Source organism: Diabrotica virgifera, chromosome 1 (genome assembly GCF_917563875.1).
Source record: "Diabrotica virgifera virgifera chromosome 1, PGI_DIABVI_V3a".
NCBI lineage: Eukaryota > Metazoa > Arthropoda > Insecta > Coleoptera > Chrysomelidae > Diabrotica > Diabrotica virgifera.
In genome coordinates, this window is record NC_065443.1 from 237,120,644 (window position 1) to 237,140,059 (window position 19,416).

The window sequence follows — 19,416 nt, forward strand, 5'->3', positions numbered from 1 at the left end:
TAGGCCGCGCAGTAGACATCCATGTAAAACAAACTCATTTTATTTTCAAAAGCATCGATGTAAACCTCCTGGATGGCATCGCGCTAAACCTCCACCGCTACTTACGTGCTCTGTTCTCTTCCATTCAGTACAATGTGTTTGTTTTACATGGATATCGACATCGACCGCGACCTCCATATCAACCTCCACCGCGACTCACTTGTTCTGTGCTTACCCTAAAAGAAATATTCCGTTATTGATGCTTTGACCATTAATGCGTTTAATAAGTGTTTTCTTCGGGTCATAGTTTACCTAATCTTTATACCTTTTAGTTAAAAATGTAGGTATTTCTGTTTTTAGTACAACCCGACAACAGAGTCATTAGAACCTGTGGATACGAGGACAGCGCATATAACAACAAATGTTATCAGAGATCTGGTTTTGGAGGAAGGCAGGAAGTATGTGCCTGTGAGTCTGATGACTGCAACAGCAGTTCGACCATGTTTGCCTCTCTTAGCCTTACATTTTCAGTACTACTAATGAAATTGTACTTTTAAAAACGCCATTTTTTGGGAATATTATCAATAAATGGTGGATTCGCGGACACATTCGTGGACACATCTTCATAAAGACAGTCATGTTTCTTTGTAAGTGTCTGCATATGCAGTCGTGTCCGCGAATGTGTTACATTTGGGTGAAAATTAAATTAATTTATCGGTTTTTAATTGATTGTAATAATTCATCTATTTTGTATTATTTTTTATAAGTTTAAAAAGTACATTAATTATGTTTTGTTTCACATTTTTACAAGTACAATGTATACCATACTGACTTTAATAAGTATGGGTACTAATTTTTATCTAAGTACCAGAAATGCATTTACTTATTGATAAAAAACATTAGAAAGCTCAAAATTAGAAAAAAGGGCTCAATAAATTAATAGAAATCATTAGATAGTACACAGGGTGTATCTTCTACATAGTATGTTTGGCGTTAAAATTGATAAGAGTATCTTTTTATGCGATACTCTGGTAGGCCTCTTATTTATAACGATCTGGTCAGATGTTTTAGCACCTTTTTAATACAAAACATTTTAAGAAAATTAAAACAAAAATTGTAATATAACTGACTGTTCAATAAGTTTTGAGGTTCGATAAAAGAGTGAGTTACTACTAGCCTAATTTTATTTTGTTATGTTGGTACATTCTTCATATGAACGTGTGTAAAGTTTAACTTCAATATGCCAATTCATTCTTTGTTTAGAATCCATTTACTATCGATGTGTTAAAATGGAAACAATCAAATATCGTGCAAAGCAAAGGAATTTTATGAACGAAAGTTGAAAATGTGAAAGTGTATAAGGACTCTTCGTATTCAATTAGTAAAGCAGAAATATGGGTTGCTGAATTTAAGCCTGGTCGTACAATACTTGAAGACGATCCACTTCAAGTACGTCCAAAAACAGCAAAAGCATCAGGAATAGTAGAAAAATCCAGAATATGGTACCTATTGGAGAATCATGAAGTGACTGAAGAGATTTAGTAGGAGAAACAACCCTTCCATTGGATCGTGTAAGCTAGAATATTTGGATTGAAGTATTGGGTTTCAGAAACCTGTGTTCACCATGGGTGCCACATTCGCTAACAACGGAACAAAAACCCATTCGAGTACGTCTTTCTGAGTAATATTTAGAGCGTTTTCGAAAGTATTAAGCAGATTTTGTGTATCGATTCATCACTATGGATGAGATTTGGGTTTATTACGATGATACTTGTGTGAACCTGTTTCTTCAGCTCCGAAACGAGTTCGTGTTCAGAAATCAGCAAAGAAGGTGTTAGCTATCAGTTCTTTTTTTTTTAAATTCGAGAGGAATTTTGTTTGTGGATTACTTACAAACTATTAATATAATAAATTAAGGATATTATTTTAACCTTTTGATCTGATTAAAGAAAACATTTCTGAAAAAGACACGGTTTGTAAAAGAAACAATCTTTTTTCATCAGTACAATCCACCGTACCGAATGAGCATTTAACAATTGCTAAAATCCATGAGTAAATGGAGTCTAAGTTAACAACATCAGATATACAGATGGTACAGTAATAATAGCCGATAGTTTACAAGACCTGCAAAGACTCATGAGTAAAATAGTAAGGTGTAGTAGGGAGTACGGACTCTCAATATCAAAAAACGAAGTTTATAAAAATTAGTAAAAACAACCATAATTCTAACGAAATCTTGATAGTAGAGGGCCAGCAGATCGAAAGAGTAAAAAAGTACACTTACCTAGGAACACTTATAACAGAAAATGATGACTACACTGCTGAAATCAAAGTCAGAATCGCAAAAGCACGTTCTAATTTTATGAAAATGAAAAAGGTCATATGCAGCAAAGATTTAACATTAGCTCTTAAAGTACGCCTAACAACATGTTACGTATACAGTGTACTATACTATGGAGTGGAATCGTGGACGTTAAATGTAGAGACAATGAGACGACTTATCGCCTTTGAGATGTGGACCTATAGAAGAATTATGAGGGTTTCCTGGGTAGATAGATTTACGAACAACGAAGTACTGAGAAGAATAGGTAAAGAGAGGGAAGTTGAACTTACAACTAAAGAAAGAAAACTACAGTATCTCGGACATGTGATGCGGGACGAGAAGTATGGCATCCTGCGACTCATAATGCAAGGAAAGATAGATGGCAGAAGATGGCATCCTGCGACTCATAATGCAAGGAAAGATAGATGGCAGACGAAGCATCGGAAGAAGACGAATTTCATGGCTGAAGAACCTGAGAGAATGGTTTGCATGCAGCTGAAAACAACTTTTTAGGTATTAGGCCTCAAAAATTAAAATAGGTATGATGATTGCCAACCTCCGTAGCGGAGATGGCACCTGAAGAAGAAGAAGGAAATCCATGAATTAAAGTTAGAATGGTTGGAGTATTCACCGTATTCACGGAAGAAACCTGGTACCCTGCAGATGTACCTCTACCATATATTGGCTCTTGACACAGGGGAGTTCGTTAAGGGGGGACCGAAAAAAAATATATATCCTTAAAAGAACTCGAAATTGTCAGATTAAGATAAGGTAAGTTAAGTACATGCAAAAGAGAGTATATTTTAAAAATCTGACGATTTGAGCGGGGCGTAAGGAAATGGGTGAGTCCCAAAATTTCACAAGAAAAAACCGAATATTTCGCGAAATGAATGACAGATCGAAAAACTAAAAAATATACGCTCAATATTTTTTAAAAATCTATCGAATGATACCAAACACGACTTCCTACGGAGAAAGGTGGGGGGTAAATTTAAAATTTTAAATACGAATCCCGCGATATTTCGAGAAATGAACATCAGGTCGAAAAACTGTAATATACGCTTATTTAATATTTTTGAAAAATCTATCGAATGACATCAAACACGACTCCTCACGGAGGTGGGGTGGGGGGTTACTTTAAGATCTTAAATAGGAGCCCCCATTTTTTATTGCAGATTTGGATTCCTTACGAAAAAATAAGTAACTTTTATTCGAAACATTTTTTCGAATTATGCATGGATGGCGTTATAAGCGGAGAAAACAATTGTTGGAAATGGAAAATTAAATTAAAAAATGGCAAGCGCCCACTAAAATGGAAAACGTTACTTACCTTTTTTTGGTTTTAGGGCCTACTCTTCACAACCCAATAGGTCCCCAAAGCGCTCGAGTGACTGCACATTTAGCATACTTTGCTCCCCTACCATTTGGCCCATAGCGACATATGTTTCAATACCTAAACAAAAATTCAATTCATGTGTGGAAAGCGTTTTTACATTTTGTTTTTGTTTTTTAATACAATTTTGTTTTTCTTATCGAACCACAAAATTTGTTGAAAGTTAATAGTAATATTGTATATTCCTATCAGCTTATTGCTATAAGTTGTCGAAGTGACTTTATCGAGAGTAATATTTGTCTCAAATTTAGCATGTCTTATTTTGTGATAATCACCGATACATTCCATATACATCTAGATTTAGATGACCAGAGTAGAAGAGTAGAAGGCTTGATTATACCTTTTTGTAGTTATAATTAACTTACCTATTTGATATTCTTATTTGCTCAACTTATTCTAACGCATATCACTTGTTATATTTAGAACTAATATACATTCAAACAAAATCAAAAGTACAACCTTCTTGTTACAGTTTTACATTGTTTATTAAAAAAACTGTGTGAAGAAATGGTAGGTAAAGCATAGTGTGCACGTATTTCTTAATGGCTCAAAGAAGAGGGCACTAGTATCAGAAGGCAAAACAAAAGATTAATCTTATTATAGAACAATGATTCTAAAAAGGTTATTCATGAGTTCTAAGTACACTAAAATAAAAGCTGTTACTTGATGTATAAAAGAATTTTTCGAAAAAATTGTTATACAGTCGGACCCGCTTATTCGAGTAGCCTTCGTGACAAGCAAAAGTATTCATATAACCGGGATATTCGAATAACCGATCGTTAGTGGCTAGTAAAACATTCCGGGGCCTCAAATTTCTATTCTTTAAACCGGGATATTCCTATAAGATGTATTCTAATGCGCAGGTTCGACTGTATTTAGGATTTTCTAAATTAGTATTCTGACAATCTGACGAATACTGATAATTTTGTTATATTTGGGATATTTAAAACAAAAAGGTCAAAAAATCTGTCTTCACAATTATTTTTAAAATATTTTTTGTACTATTTACTCCTCAGCTATATGAACTACCATGATCTGAAGCAATTTTTTCAGTTATTTTAAAATACTTGCTCAATAAATGCTCAATTCGGTCGCAGTATTTATAGAAATCACTAAAAAATAATCTAGAAATATTAATCATCTTTAAGTTATCGTTTATTTGAAACTTGTGTAAAAATTTATAAACTAGAAATATTTTCGTTTTTAATAAAAATGTTTTGTAATTATTTTTTGTTTTAAATATCCTGATGACTTATAGTCTAAGATTTGAATCTAGGTCGATCTTCTCCCATCTGTTTAACGGACGAAATATTTTTTTATTGAAATATGTATGTTCATAGCAGGGCGCAGGGTTTGAAATCAATATTTCAAGCATATTTTTTGATTTTTTTAAAGTGTGGCAGGATTATTTTATTTTAAAATAAATAAATATTCGTTGCAATTCAAATAACATTAAGAAAATTAAGAAACAATATTGAGAAATAAGCCAACGGTGGCAAATTTTTAAAGACCCCTCAAAAAATAATGGATTTCGCGGTGAACACCAGAACTCGTCATTGGATCATGTAAAACAAAAAATTCAACAACATTTTATTAGGGTATGATTTCTAGAGCTAACGCTAGGTATTATCGAGAGAAATTTATGACCAAATAAAATTTTGAATTGTTTACTTCCCATGATCCAATGACGAGTTCTGATGTCCACCGCAAAAACCATTGTTTTTTGGGGTGTCTTTAAAAATTTTCCACCGTTATCTTATTTTTCAATATTTTCCTTGCATTTTTTTAATATTCTTTGAATTATACTGAATATGCTTCTTTAATTTAAATACAAAATAATTTTATTCTATCATATTTTAAAAAAATATTCACAAAAATCTGCTTGAAATATTGATTTCAAACCCTACGGCCCCCCTTAAGGATAGCTATGACAATATTTTTATAGGAAACACATACAAGTCGTATTTGTGTACGCAAGAAAAATAAAAAAAATATTTCAACCGGTAAACAGATGAGTGAAGGCGTGAAGGTCGACCTAGCTTTGGATCCCGCACTATTAGGAAAGAAGTAGGTGTGCCCTGTAGTATCTCAAATACAATGGTTGTAAGCAATGTTTGCAATAAATTGATTTGTTGTAGTACGATAGTGTTTTTTATAACCTTAAATATTATTCATATTAATATCCATCTGAGTTTTATTGTAATATTACAATCTGGTCAGGCAGTTACCAATAAGTAATTTTTTTATTTTCTATATTACATCAGTTAGGAATACATTGCAAATTGGAAACAAATTGAAAAATGATATTAAAAAAGGCTATTTTACGAGTTATGAAATGGAATGAGAATAAGTTGCTCCAGCATCCGCAAGAGGTACATGCAGTCCTTGAAAAATCAACAGAGTTGTCTAAAACTCCGTGGAAACACCTAACTATCTCTTACAGGGATAGTCCGAATTATACAAAAACAGGAATACACCTATCTTGCGATATAAAGATTTAAAATTTGATGTTTGTAACGTTTCCAAATTTACCAATTTTCTGTTATCATTTACCATGTTGGTTTTGTAAATATAACACCCTGTATACAGGATATAACAAAAATACAGGTCATACATTAAATCATATATTCTGGGAACAAAAATAGTTCGGTTGAACCTAACTTACCTTAGTACAAATATTCACATAAAAAAAGTTACAAAAAAAAGTCACATAAAAAAAGTTACAGTCCTTTGAAGTTACAAAATAAAAATCGATTTTTCCCAATATATCGAAAACTACACTCGGGTGCAAAAAAATCGACCCACTGAAAATTTGGTCATTTTTGATGTCTCGAATTTCCTATATCTGTTGTCCGATTTAAGTGATTTTATTACCATGTTATAGCCTTATCCATTAACAATATCGCTGTAATAACACTGTTGCTAGACAGGTGAACTGTCATTGTATACCGGGTGTACGATTGTACGAATCAAACTGTGATTTTTTCTCAAAGTTCGCATCACCCTGTGGACTATTCTAGCGTTTATAAAATAATGAAATTAAAAAACAGCTGTTGCCTCATAGTCCAGAAAGCCACTGCGCATCCGCTAGGAAAAATATTATGATTCAGATTTTTTGCAAATCTGACTTAAAAAGGACTCATTTTAACAAATTTGCATGTTGCCAGGACCAAAAGGAAATTTTTTAAACGTTTTTTTTGTTTTTTCCTAAAATTATTTTTCTGCATGGCAAAAAGTTTTTTTTAGGTTTTTGGGATCATTCCAAACAGAAAAGGTCTTTAGTGACTTTTCTCTAAAGATGATAGTTTTTGACATATAAGAGATTAAAAATTGAAAAATTGTGAAATTGGCCATTTTTAACCCTCAAAAACTGTGTGAAAAACTGAAAATTTGAATGTTGCCAAGGCAGGTAGATATTCTCTAAACATCGGTTGATGAAATCCCGAAGAGTTTTTTGCAATACAATATTCAAAACTCCTTTGTTTTTTAATTGCTAATCAAGCGTGCGCGACACTATTTCCCACCGTTGCCCGTGTATACAGTATGGTGCAAATGAAAGGAATAAATTAGTTTTTTCGTAAACCGGCGACTTTAAGGAAAAATATCGAAACAGGTCGATTTTTATTTTTAAGATATGATATTGTGCCATATATGGTATACTAGTGACGTCATCCACCTGGATGTGATGACGTAATAGATGATTTTTTACAATGAGAATAGGGATCGTGTGCTAGCTCATCTGAAGGGTTCTTCAATTCTCTATTCAGTAATATAAATATTTACATAATTATTTACACATCTGAAGGGTTCTTCAATTCTCTATTCAGTAATATAAATATTTATAAGGTATGTGAAGGTAATATCGCCAAGCTAAGGTTTAGAATTTTTTTGTTGGATAGTGGGTCATATTAAAAAAGATGTCACAACTTGAGCAATTCAATGAACTACTTGAAATTACGTAGAATCCACTAAAATAATAATTTGGCTATTTTTACACATTTACTGGACAATTTAAAAAAAAGTCATCTTTGGCGATATTTCCAACCCCTGGTTGGCAATATCGCCAACCTATTATTTCGAATGCAATACGGTCTAACAATTGAACATTATACTTCAAAATGATATATTTCCTGAAAAATAACAATAAGTAAGTATTTAAGAACAATAAGATTTTTGTACCATAATCTGGAGTGGTTAGCATATATCTGAAAATGAAATGTCATGTCTGATGTTTCCATCTCACTTAATTCTTTATCATCAGAATCACTGTTGCTTGTCGATGACTCTACGGCAGAGCGCTTTTTAATTTTTCCAACCTTCGACGTATCTGGAGAAGGTTGCCAAGGCAACCTTCTCCAAGTAGGGATGGTAACGCTAAGGCGTTATTACCATCTATTGGACTTGGCGATATTACCGACATGCACATAAATTGTTTGTAATTTGGTTTTCGAAGATAAACAAAACTATCTTAAAAATCTGAATGCATCATTTTATTCCTTAGGAAACAAAGTACAAATCACTGAAATCAAATAATATTACTCATCAATAACGCCGCTCCAATCTAATAAATACCAAAGATGTAAAATTATAAACGGTACTCCTTCTACACTGAACAATGATACTCAGCTGTCATAAACACCACAGGCGAATCTAAGGTCATCGCAAACATGATCACGTGATTTAGAATACTATCAGGAACATATCCATGTTACCATTTTTTATTTAGCAAACGTACTTTCTGAGAAATCACGAGTTGGCGATATTACCAAGCTGGCGTTATTACCTGCACATACCTTAGTCCAAAAAAAGTTAAATCAAACTGTCATCATTTTTTCATGCAGAATTACCCCTTAAATTTTGTCGCACTTATTTAGAAACACCCTGTATTGATGAAGAATATGGCTAGTTTTCAAAGTACCTAACTTTTTCATTATCAAACATAAGTGAATGGGTCAAAAAGCAGAATGTTAAGAAAGGTTAAGGCTACGATTAAGTTTTAATTTCAATATTTTTTAAATGCTAGAATATTCCACAGGGTCTTACGAACTTTTAGGAAAAAAACACAGTATTATTGTTACACCCGGTATAGAATTACATTTACCTGTTCAGCAATACTAGTACTTCATCCTAAAATCGGAAAACAGGTTTAGGAGATTCGAGACATCAAAAAAGCCCATTTTTAAGGTGTCCCGATTTTTTTGGCCAGGAGTGTATATACACTTTTTCATTCCATCCTGTACAACAAAAATTAACAGTCTACGGTAGCATATTACAGAGATTAATAGAAATTCCCTTTCTGATAATCTATAAGTTATGTGCATACTTCCAAATTTATATCCCAGTGTTTCTATAATAGAACTTCTTCTTATTTTTTTAATTCCTTCTCCTATCGGAGGTTGGCTATCATCACAACTATCCTTATTATAAGGATATTACTAATCGTAGCAGTGCTTCTAGACTGTCTGCAAAAATAGCGGTGTCGTCTGCGAACCTTATGTTGTTCAAGATTTTTCTGTTTATTGATATACTTTGTTCTTCCTCTGATATTGCTTGCTTAAAAAATAGCTTCGCTGTACAGATTAAATAATAGGTCTGGATCCCGCGTATGAAAAAAAAATTGATTAATAGCAAGCTGAAAATTTGTTAATAGCTTAAGGGTGTCTAGTCTGATAAACTTTGATATATGGGAACACTGGAACAGGGGCAGTTTTAATTGTGGAACAGGTTAAAAATTTGGAACGGTCAGACCACGAAAACGGCACATTTATTTTGTCCGACAGAACAGACTTAAACTCTCCGAACAGAGATTAAACTCTCATGCAAAAATCAGACTGGTACTTATCACCTGTCATAATTCCTGTCATTTGACATATTCTACATGTTCCACTCATTAAAACGCCCATTTGGTGATAAGTAGCAGTCTGATTTTTGCAAGAGAGTTTAATCTCTGTTTAAGTTTAAGTCTGTTCTGTCGGACAAAATACATGTGCCGTTTTCGTGGTCTGACCGTTCCAAATTTTTAACCTGTTCTACAATTAAAACTTCCCCTGTTCCAGTGTTCCCATATATCAAAGTTTGTCCGACTAGACACCCTTAAGCTATTAACAAATTTTCAGCTTGCTATTAATCAACTTTTTTTTCACACGCGGGATCCAGACCTATAACAATGGAGCCGATACGCAACCTTTTTTACATATTTTTTGATTTTTATGGTTTCTGTTTCGACATTTTTGATTTGAACCTTTGCTTTTTGGTTCCATTACAGATTGACAACAATTCGTATATCTCGACTGTCCACATTCTTTTCTTTTAAAAGTTCTATGAGTTTCTGATGTCGTACTATATAAAATCCTTTTGATAAAATATATAAAGCAGACATAGAGATCGTGATTTACATCTAGTCATCTCTGCGCGAGAACGTTAAAAGCAAACATAACCTCTCTCATTCCTAGTCCTTGTTTGAATCCAAACTATGTGTCATCTATTTTCCCAAATTGGAAGGGACTTTAGATATGTAGAAAATGTTCATTGAAGGTAAAAGTAATGAGATTTAATGACATTTATCCCTCAGAATCCTATAGCCCAATAAATAGCCGTTTTGGAGTGTAATTTTCTGGGGCAACTTCGAATTGCATGAAAATTTGGATTTAGGTTCTACTTACTCTCCACTTCAAAGTTGAATTTGTGGCGTTGGTTGCTTTTACTTGGGGGGTGACCCCTTCTCGGGGGGTGAAAAAGGCGTGTTCAAAATAAGCCCGGAAATGGATAAATTTACAGATTATAAGCAACTTTCGTTCTATAAAGTTTTTTACGAAGTCAATACTTTTTGAGTTACTCGCGATTGAAAATGTCGACAAAAAAACTACGTTTTCAGACAGTTTTTCGCAAATAACTCAAAAAGTAAACATTTTATTGAAAAAAATATTCCTAGCAAAAGTGTAGCCTATAAAAAACAGAAAAAAATGGTGTATCAGCGATGTCTTTAAATTGAGTGAAAGCAAAGCTGTAGGTCATGAAAAATAGATTCTTATTCGTCTAATTCCAAATCGAATAATTCAACGCGAAATCACCGAAAAATTAAGCACTTTTCGGGAAAAGCTAATTAACATTTTTTAAAAGTATCTAAAAAAAGCTTTATATTTGTGTTTTTACAAAAGTTTCTAGCCACAAAAATAAACGAGTTACACTGAAAAAAAGTTGTCCCTTTTTTTTGGTAAAAAAAAATCGTGAAAACCTCCGTCTGTTTAGCACCCTAAATAAAATTAATCGTTACCACTTTACCATTTATTTTAACTGTATGTGTATTGTTAATATGATCTGTAAGTTTGATTGGTTTTAAGTGCTTATTTTTAAAAAAATTTGGTTTTATATTAAAAAATTTTTTTTAAAAATTTTCTTTTTTCAAAATAACTTAAAAATATTAGTGATAAGAAAAATTTTAAAGAAAACAAATGTAGGTTTTGCTATTATAAAGATGTTAGTTTCATTTTGTTTTTCCGTAAGACAAAAATTGGTTAAGATATGGCTGTTCAAAATTTGCATACACTCGTGATTAGTGACCCGTTTAAGCTTTTTCAACTATATCCGTTTCAAAAATAAGCACTTTAAATCGGTGAGACTGACAGATCATATAAAAAATAGATAAGTAAGTCAATTGTTTGTACAGCGGTAGCGATTAATTTCATGTGGGGAGCTAAACACGGGGAGATTTTCATGATTTTTTTTACAAAAAAAAAGAGGGCCAACTTTATTTTGAGCGTAACTCGCTTATTTTTAATGCTACAAACTTTTATAAACAATTAAAATAAAGCATTTTATAAACACTTTAAAAAAGTTTAAATAATTTTTTCCCGAAAAATGCTTAATTTTTCGGTGACTTCTCTTTGAAATATTCGATTTGGAATTAGACGAATAAGAACGTATTTTTCATGTGCTATACAGTAGAATAGAAATATGCTTTATTGTCATGAAAAATTTAACAATTTTATAGACAAAGCTTACAAGAATCATAAATAAAAACAATAACAAATACAATTTACTAAAATTATACAAATTGTCAATATAACTAAAACATAATAAAGTGAAATAAAAATCAGTAACAATCTATTGCAAAATTAAAATAAAAGAATGTGTGTGTACTTTGTACGCACGTAAGAAGTTAGAATAGAATAGAATAGAATACTTTATTTGTCCTGCAAGATCATTTACATGATATAGGATACGTCAGTTTAAAATACAAATATATGCATATATAAAATATCACTTAAAAATTATTATAAGATAAAATACAAACAGTACATAGAATTAATTATTTACATCACCCATATATTCGCGTACACTATAGAAACAATTTTGCAATAGGTACGATTTTAGTTTGCCTCGAAATTTATTTGGGTTTATTTCAGATCTAATACCATAGGGAAGATGATTGAAAAGTCTTATACCCATATAATACTGGGATTTTTCGTATCGTCCAGTATTATGTTTTGGTAGTCTTATAAAGTCTTCTATTATATAATTTTAACGAAATAAATATACTTAACAGTTAGAATACAAAAAATTAACAATAATTACCAAAAATTAACAATGCCAAATATTAAAAAAAAAAGAAAAAAGTATGAATCATCCGGATTTGAACCCGCAATCTCTCGATTTCTCGATCTCTGGTCCAATGCTCTAACAACCAGGCCATCAAGGCGCATGTTACTGACGTTTCAGATATACAGAATTACACATCACCGTGACAATTGAACTATAAAAATAGATATTTTATTATTTTACGCCCAAGAAAGAAAAATCCAAAGACACAAAATTATAATAAATAATACATTTGCTAAAAAACCCTAATATATTATTTTAATGGCTTATTTGCGCTGATACATAATTTGAAAGATTAGCAACTAAACGTATACTGTCTGTGTGCGCATGCGCGCAGATTTATGAAAATTTTTACTCTCGATCGCACCTAAAGAAATATAACTTCAAAAAAAATTGGAAATTGCGTAATCTACCTTAAGAAATTTAATAAGTAATTTAATAAGTTATGCTGCTGCATATGACACTCAAATATAGATTAAGATTCTACTTATACCTAATAGTGCAGTCACTGAAAGTGGATATGAGCTATTATAGTCCATTCGCTAAACTCAGACACAACTGGCTAGTGATTTTAGTAAGTAATTTTGCCAATTTTGGTAAAATTTGCAAAAATAGTTACTAAATGGTTAATAATTACTAAATTGTTAGTAATCTTGCTAATTTTTGCAAAATTGGCAAAAAACAAAAAAATTACCGACTAAATTCTCTAACCACTTGTGTCTGAGTTTAGCGAACCGACTATACCTTCGATTTCGTTGAACCTCCATCGATTTGCATGAGAATTGGTGAGTAGTTAGAGGATATCTCAAGGAACAAAGGTGACATGGTGCCAAATTACGGTTGTACTTGTGGGTGGATTCCACCCCCTCCCGGAAGTGAAAATTATTTTATTAAAAGTAACCCCACAATTCGATAGAGGGACAAATTCTAAGCAAAATTTGTTATATAATGTTATTGACTTAAATAAATACTTTTTGAGTTATAAAAGATCAAAAATTTTAATTCTTCGTGAGAAAAATGCATGTTTTTAACCGGTTTTTCATAAATAACTCCAAAACTGTAAGTTTTTACAAAAAAGTTATTATTCAATAATAAAACACTGAAAACGTTTGTTTTCTATACTTCCACAGAATTTATTATAACTAAGTGACTACAGCTGTTTCGCTTCATTCGCTACAGCTTCATTCTTTCAATGAAGAGTTTCAAATTCTGCATATTCAAAATAAAGGCCTTAAGCTATCTTTTTTAGAATCTATGGAAATTAATAAACTGAAAATTACAGATATAAGTCTGAATGACCAACTCGAGACAAACAGCTCCCCACTCCTCAACCTCTTCAGTTGAAGACTTAAAAAGGCAAACACATTGTAAACTATACCACTTGAGAAAGGCACTCTGCCGAAACAGCTGTAGTCACTTAGTTATAATAAATTCTGTGGAAGTATAGAAAACAAACGTTTTCAGTGTTTTATTATTAGATAAAATGAACTTCCATCAAGTAACGGTCGAATCCATCAATTATTTAAAGTTATTATTCCCAAAATTGAACCTAATAAAAAATGAAATAAACCTCTTACTAGAAGAACCCTTTTAGTGTTAACTTTAAGTGGGTTATAGGTAATTTAATGTATATCTTTTTCGGCCAGTACCCAAATCTAAATATTCAAGCTTAAATAACAGGAAAATGATGCACTTTTAGGACAAACTTTATTAAACATTTCTCAAAGGGTTTAGAAATATCTATCAAATGAGCCCCCAAAGAAGTTGATATCATTAAAATTTATGCTTCAAAATTTTTTAAAAATTCATAATTTCAAATTTTTTCCAAACAATGTTATTGTTTTCTCTTAAATAACTCCCTTAATTTTTATGATATCAGGTTCATGTAAAAACCATTTGAAAGTTAATTTCAAGAGCTATTAAACCACATTAAACTTAATCTTCTAAACCCCCTGCTTTTCTAAAACTAAAATGTTAAATGACCCCGGTTACATGATTCTCGCAGCAAAATTTTAGCTTTAAACGTTTCTATCTCGGTTATTTTTTACCCTACAGAAATGGTAAAAATGGTAAAATATTGGATACAAAAAAAAAACTAAAATGTGGTTATTTATCATTTTTTAGGTATGTTGAGTATTTTTGGAGTTATTATCAAAAGAAAATAAAAACTAGGATAATTTTTAAAATTCTGATTTTTTACTTATATCTTTTTTTCAAAAATATGCATTCTAAACTGGTCAAAATTGTTTAAATCATTACTTATGCTAATATAAAGAAACTGTAACAATTATAATAAATTTTAATTTTTGGGGAAATGGCGTATATTTTATTTTTGACTTTTTCCTAAAAAATTCGAAAGAGTTCTCTTATCTTCATCATAACTTGCTTAATTTTGATACTATGAACTTCTTCTGAAGCTCATTTGATAGGTACTCCGAAGTATTTTGACAAGTATTTAGCAGATATATTTTATAAAATGCATTGTTTTCCCGTTATTTAAGCTTGAATATTTAGATTTGAGTACTCGAAAAAAAAAATATAAATTCAATTACCCATAACTCACTTTGAATTAACAATAGTTTAGTTTTTTCAGTGAGCAGTGTATTCAGTTTTTATTAGATTCAATTTTGGTAATAAGAACTTGTTTGTAAAAGCTGACAGTTTTTGAGTTATACATGAAAAACAGCTTTAAAACATGCATTTTTTTACGAAAAAATAAAATCTTTGATCTTTAATAACTCAAAAAGTATCGATTTAAATTCTTTATTTAAAAATTTTTATAATTTGTCCCTCTATCGATTTATGTTATTATTTTTAATAAAATAATTTTCACCCCCGAGAAGGGGTGGCATCCACCCCTAGGGTAAAAGCTCAAGTTAGCATCATGTCACCTTTGTTCCTTGAGGTATTTTCTAACTACTTAATAATTTTCATGAAAATCGATGGAGGTTCAACGAAATCGGAAGTGAAAACCTTCAGTTACTGCACTATAAGAATACTGTAATTTCTTAGTTATTGGTTAAGAAACTCTGCTATTGAATAATATGGTCTTTCAAATAAATAGGCTTTTGTCATTTTACGGAACTTGGGAAAGATGTTGCAGATTTAAGTTGTAGATGGAGATGGTTGTATAGTTCTTTTGCAGAATATAATACAGATTTCTTTACTAACTCACTGGACGGGATAGGTAAATAGATGTCAAAAGTAGAATTTCTGGTGGAATAGTCATGTCTAGGTCTTGCTGGAAAGACATGTAGATGTTTACGAATTAAGCAAACAGTTTCTAAAATATATAAAGAAGGTAATGTTAGAATCCTGTGATCTTTGAAGTAGCTTATGCAATGTGTTGTTCTTCTGAGGCCAAACAGATATCTTATTGCTCTTGTTTGTAATTTAAAAATAACATCGGATTGGGCAGCTGTACCAGAACCACAAAAAGGCAGACCATATCGAAGATGGGACTCGAAAAATGAAAATTATGTTATTTTGGAAGAGGCTAAATCCATTTCCTTCGAGACAGATCTTATCGCAAAGCAAGCTGAGGATAGTTTCTTGCTTAACACATCGATATGAAGGGACCATTTAAGGTTGCTGTCTAAAAAAATACCAAGAAACTTTACAGCAGAATCAACGATACTGATCTGGCTCTTATAAAGGGGTAAGGGTTGAAGAGTTCCTTTATAGGGTAATGCTACTGCTTTATCTACGTTAAAAGTGAGTAAATTAGAATCTGACCAGGATTTGATTGTGAGTAGATCAGAAGTTATAGTAGCATGAAAAGTTGCGATATTTGAGTTGCTCCAAGTGATACTGGTATCGTCAGCAAAAAGAAAAACTTTTCCATCGATTTGTAAACTAGTGATGTCATTAACAAAGATAAGGAAAAGTAGAGGACCCAATACTGAACCTTGTGGTACCCCACATACAACATTTTTGAGACTAGAGCCTGTAATTTGCTCTAACCAGTTGTTTCCTATTATCCAAGTAAGATTGAAACGAGTTCAAAGAAATACCTCGAATTCCATAGAAATATAGTTTTTTTATCAAAATGTCGTGATTTACACAATCAAAAGCTTTGGCATAATCACAAAAAACAGTGGCTACAACTTTTTTTTACTCTATTAATAGACTTTACTGATAAACCGTTTTTTTAGGTTTTTATAAGCTACACGTTTGCTAACGATACCTTTTTACATCAAATATTAACTTTTTGTGTTATTTGCGAAGAACCGTCTGAAAGCGTAGTTTTTTTGTCGAAAAATAAACATTTTCAATCGAAAATAAGTCGAAAAATATCGACTTACATAAAAACTCTATAGAACAAAAGTTGCTTAAAATCAGTCAATTTATCCGTTTCCAGTCTTGTCTTGAACGTATGTTTTTCACCTCCAAGAAGGGGTGACTGTCACCCCCCAAGTAAAAGCAACCAATGGCACAATTTCGACTTTGAAGTGGAGGGTAAGTAGAACCTAAATCCAAATTTTCATGCAATTCGAAGTTGCCCTTGAAAATTACACGGTATCGCTGTATTTCCCGTTTATTTACTGAGCTACTTAGACCGGGCAGTATCGTCGCAATTATTCCGATTCGATTTTTTTGCACAAACTTACTCAAAAAGAGGTCCTTATAACATATCCACAGGGTGCCGGGCGGTGCCGTGGTCGAAAAATTTTTTAAACAATTTTTTTAAACAAATTCACAAAAATAATTTTTTTATTTCCAACAATTTTTTTTAGATAATTTGGGTAATTCTGAGTAAAAAAGGTCTCCTGTCATTTTTCTCTAAAATTGACTGTTGTCGAGTTATATGCGATTAAAAATATGAAAAATGCGAAAATGGCCATTTTCAAGGCTTCATAACCCGATTAAAAATGATTATTATGAAATTCAAAAAGTGACAAAATCAAGACTCAAATACCTTCTTCAACGTTCTGAAGAGATTTTTGCTACTATTTTATTACAAAGCTGTTATTTTTAGTTGTTAACAATTAGCGGTATAGTCCAACTGTATCGTCGCCCCCGTTAGCGGAACAATTTCGATCAGAGCTTTTTGCACAAACTTACTCAAAAAGAGGTCTTTATAACATATCCACAGGGTGCTGGGCGGTGCCGTGGTCGAAAAATGTTTTAAACAATTTTTTTTAAACAAATTCACAAAAATAATTTTTTCATTTCCGACAATTTTTTTTAGATAACTTGGGTCATTGTGAGTAAAGAAGGTATCTGTTCATTTTGTGTAAACTTGACTGTTGTCGAGTTATACGCGATTAAAAATTTGAAAAATGCGAAAATGGCCATTTTCAAGTCTTCATAACTCGATTAAAAATTATTATTATGAAATTCAAAAAGTGCCAAAATCAAGATTCAAATATCTTCTTCAACGTCTTGAAGAGATTTTTGGCATTATTTTATTACAAAGCTGTTACTTTTAGTTATTAACAATTAGCGCTATAGTCCAACTGTATCGTCACCCCCGTTAGCGGAACTATTTCGATTAGATTTTTTTTGCACAAACTTACTCAAAAAGAGGTCCTTATAACATATCCACAGGGTGCCGGCCGGTGCCGTGGTCTAAAAATTGTTTAAACAATTTTTCGACCACCGGCCGGCACACTGTGGATATGTTATAAGGACCTATTTTTGAGTAAGTTTGTGCAAAAAAATCTAATCGAAATAGTTCCGCTAACGGGGGCGACGATACAGTTGGACTATACCGCTAATTGTTAATAACTAAAAATAACAGCTTTGTAATAAAACAATGAAAAAAATCTCTTCAGGATGCTGAAGAAGGTATTTCAATCTTGATTTTGTCACTTTTTGAATTTCATAATAATCATTTTTAATCGAGTTATGAAGCCTTGAAATGGCCATTTTCGCATTTTTCAAAATTTTAATCGCAAATAACTCGACAACAATCAATTTTAGAGAAAAATTACAAGAGACTTTTTTTGCTCAGAATGACCCAAGTTATCTAAAAAAAAGTTGTTGGAAATGAAAAAATTATTTTTGTGAATTTGTTTAAAAAAAATTGTTTAAAAATTTTTTCGACCACGGCACCGCAAGGCACCCTATGGATATGTTATGAGGACCCCTTTTTGAGTAAGTTTGTGCAAAAAGCTCTGATCGAAATTGTTCCGCTAACGGGGGCGACGATACAGTTAGACTATAGCGCTAATTGTTAATAACTAAAAATAACAGCTTTGTGATAAATTAATGAAAAAATCTCTTCAGAACGCTGAAGAAGGTATTTGAATCTTGATTTTGTCACTTTTTGAATTTCATAATAATCATTTTTGATCGAGTTATGAAGCCTTGAAAATGGCCATTTTCGCATTTTTCAAATTTTTATTCGCGTATAACTCGACAACAGTCAATTTTAGAGAAAAATGACACCAGACTTTTTTGCTCAGAATGACCCAGATTATCTAAAAAAAATTTTTGGAAATAAAAAAATTATTTTTGTGAATTTGTTTAAAAAAAATTGTTTAAAAAATGTTTCGACCACGGCACCGCCCGGCACCCTGCGGATATGTTATAAGGACCTCTTTTTGAGTAAGTTTGTGCAAAAAAATCGAATCGGAATAATTGCGCTAGCGGGGGCGACGATACTGTCCGGTCTAACTAGCTTTATTTTTATTCAACGTTAAAATTCGACAAATACCCTTTTAAGAAGCTACGTCAGCGCGTCATCAAGACGGTAAATGCGTTACAAGATTGCAGATTTAATTTTGAATATTTTGTGGAGTTATTTGGCACACATATACGTAATACAGTAAAGAATGGCGGAATAGAGCCTGTGTAGGACGCTTCACCGGTGGTAAAAGGACACACTATCTCCAATATCTCCTGTCCTTCACACAAGAGGGGAACCAGCTTCTATAGTGGTTGATATAATTAGACTCTGATATTCTTGAAATGATTAAAATACGTGTGAGATAATTAGTTTATTTAACACAAACACTAATATTTACAAGTATCGTACAAAATAATTATTATTGTTTTTACTACAACAAAAAACATACATAAATTTGCTATGTACAATTGACAGTAAAGTGAACCGCGATTTAAGAGTGAAACATGTGATTAATAACAAGTGAGAGAAGATTCGCGTGAAAAACCGTGT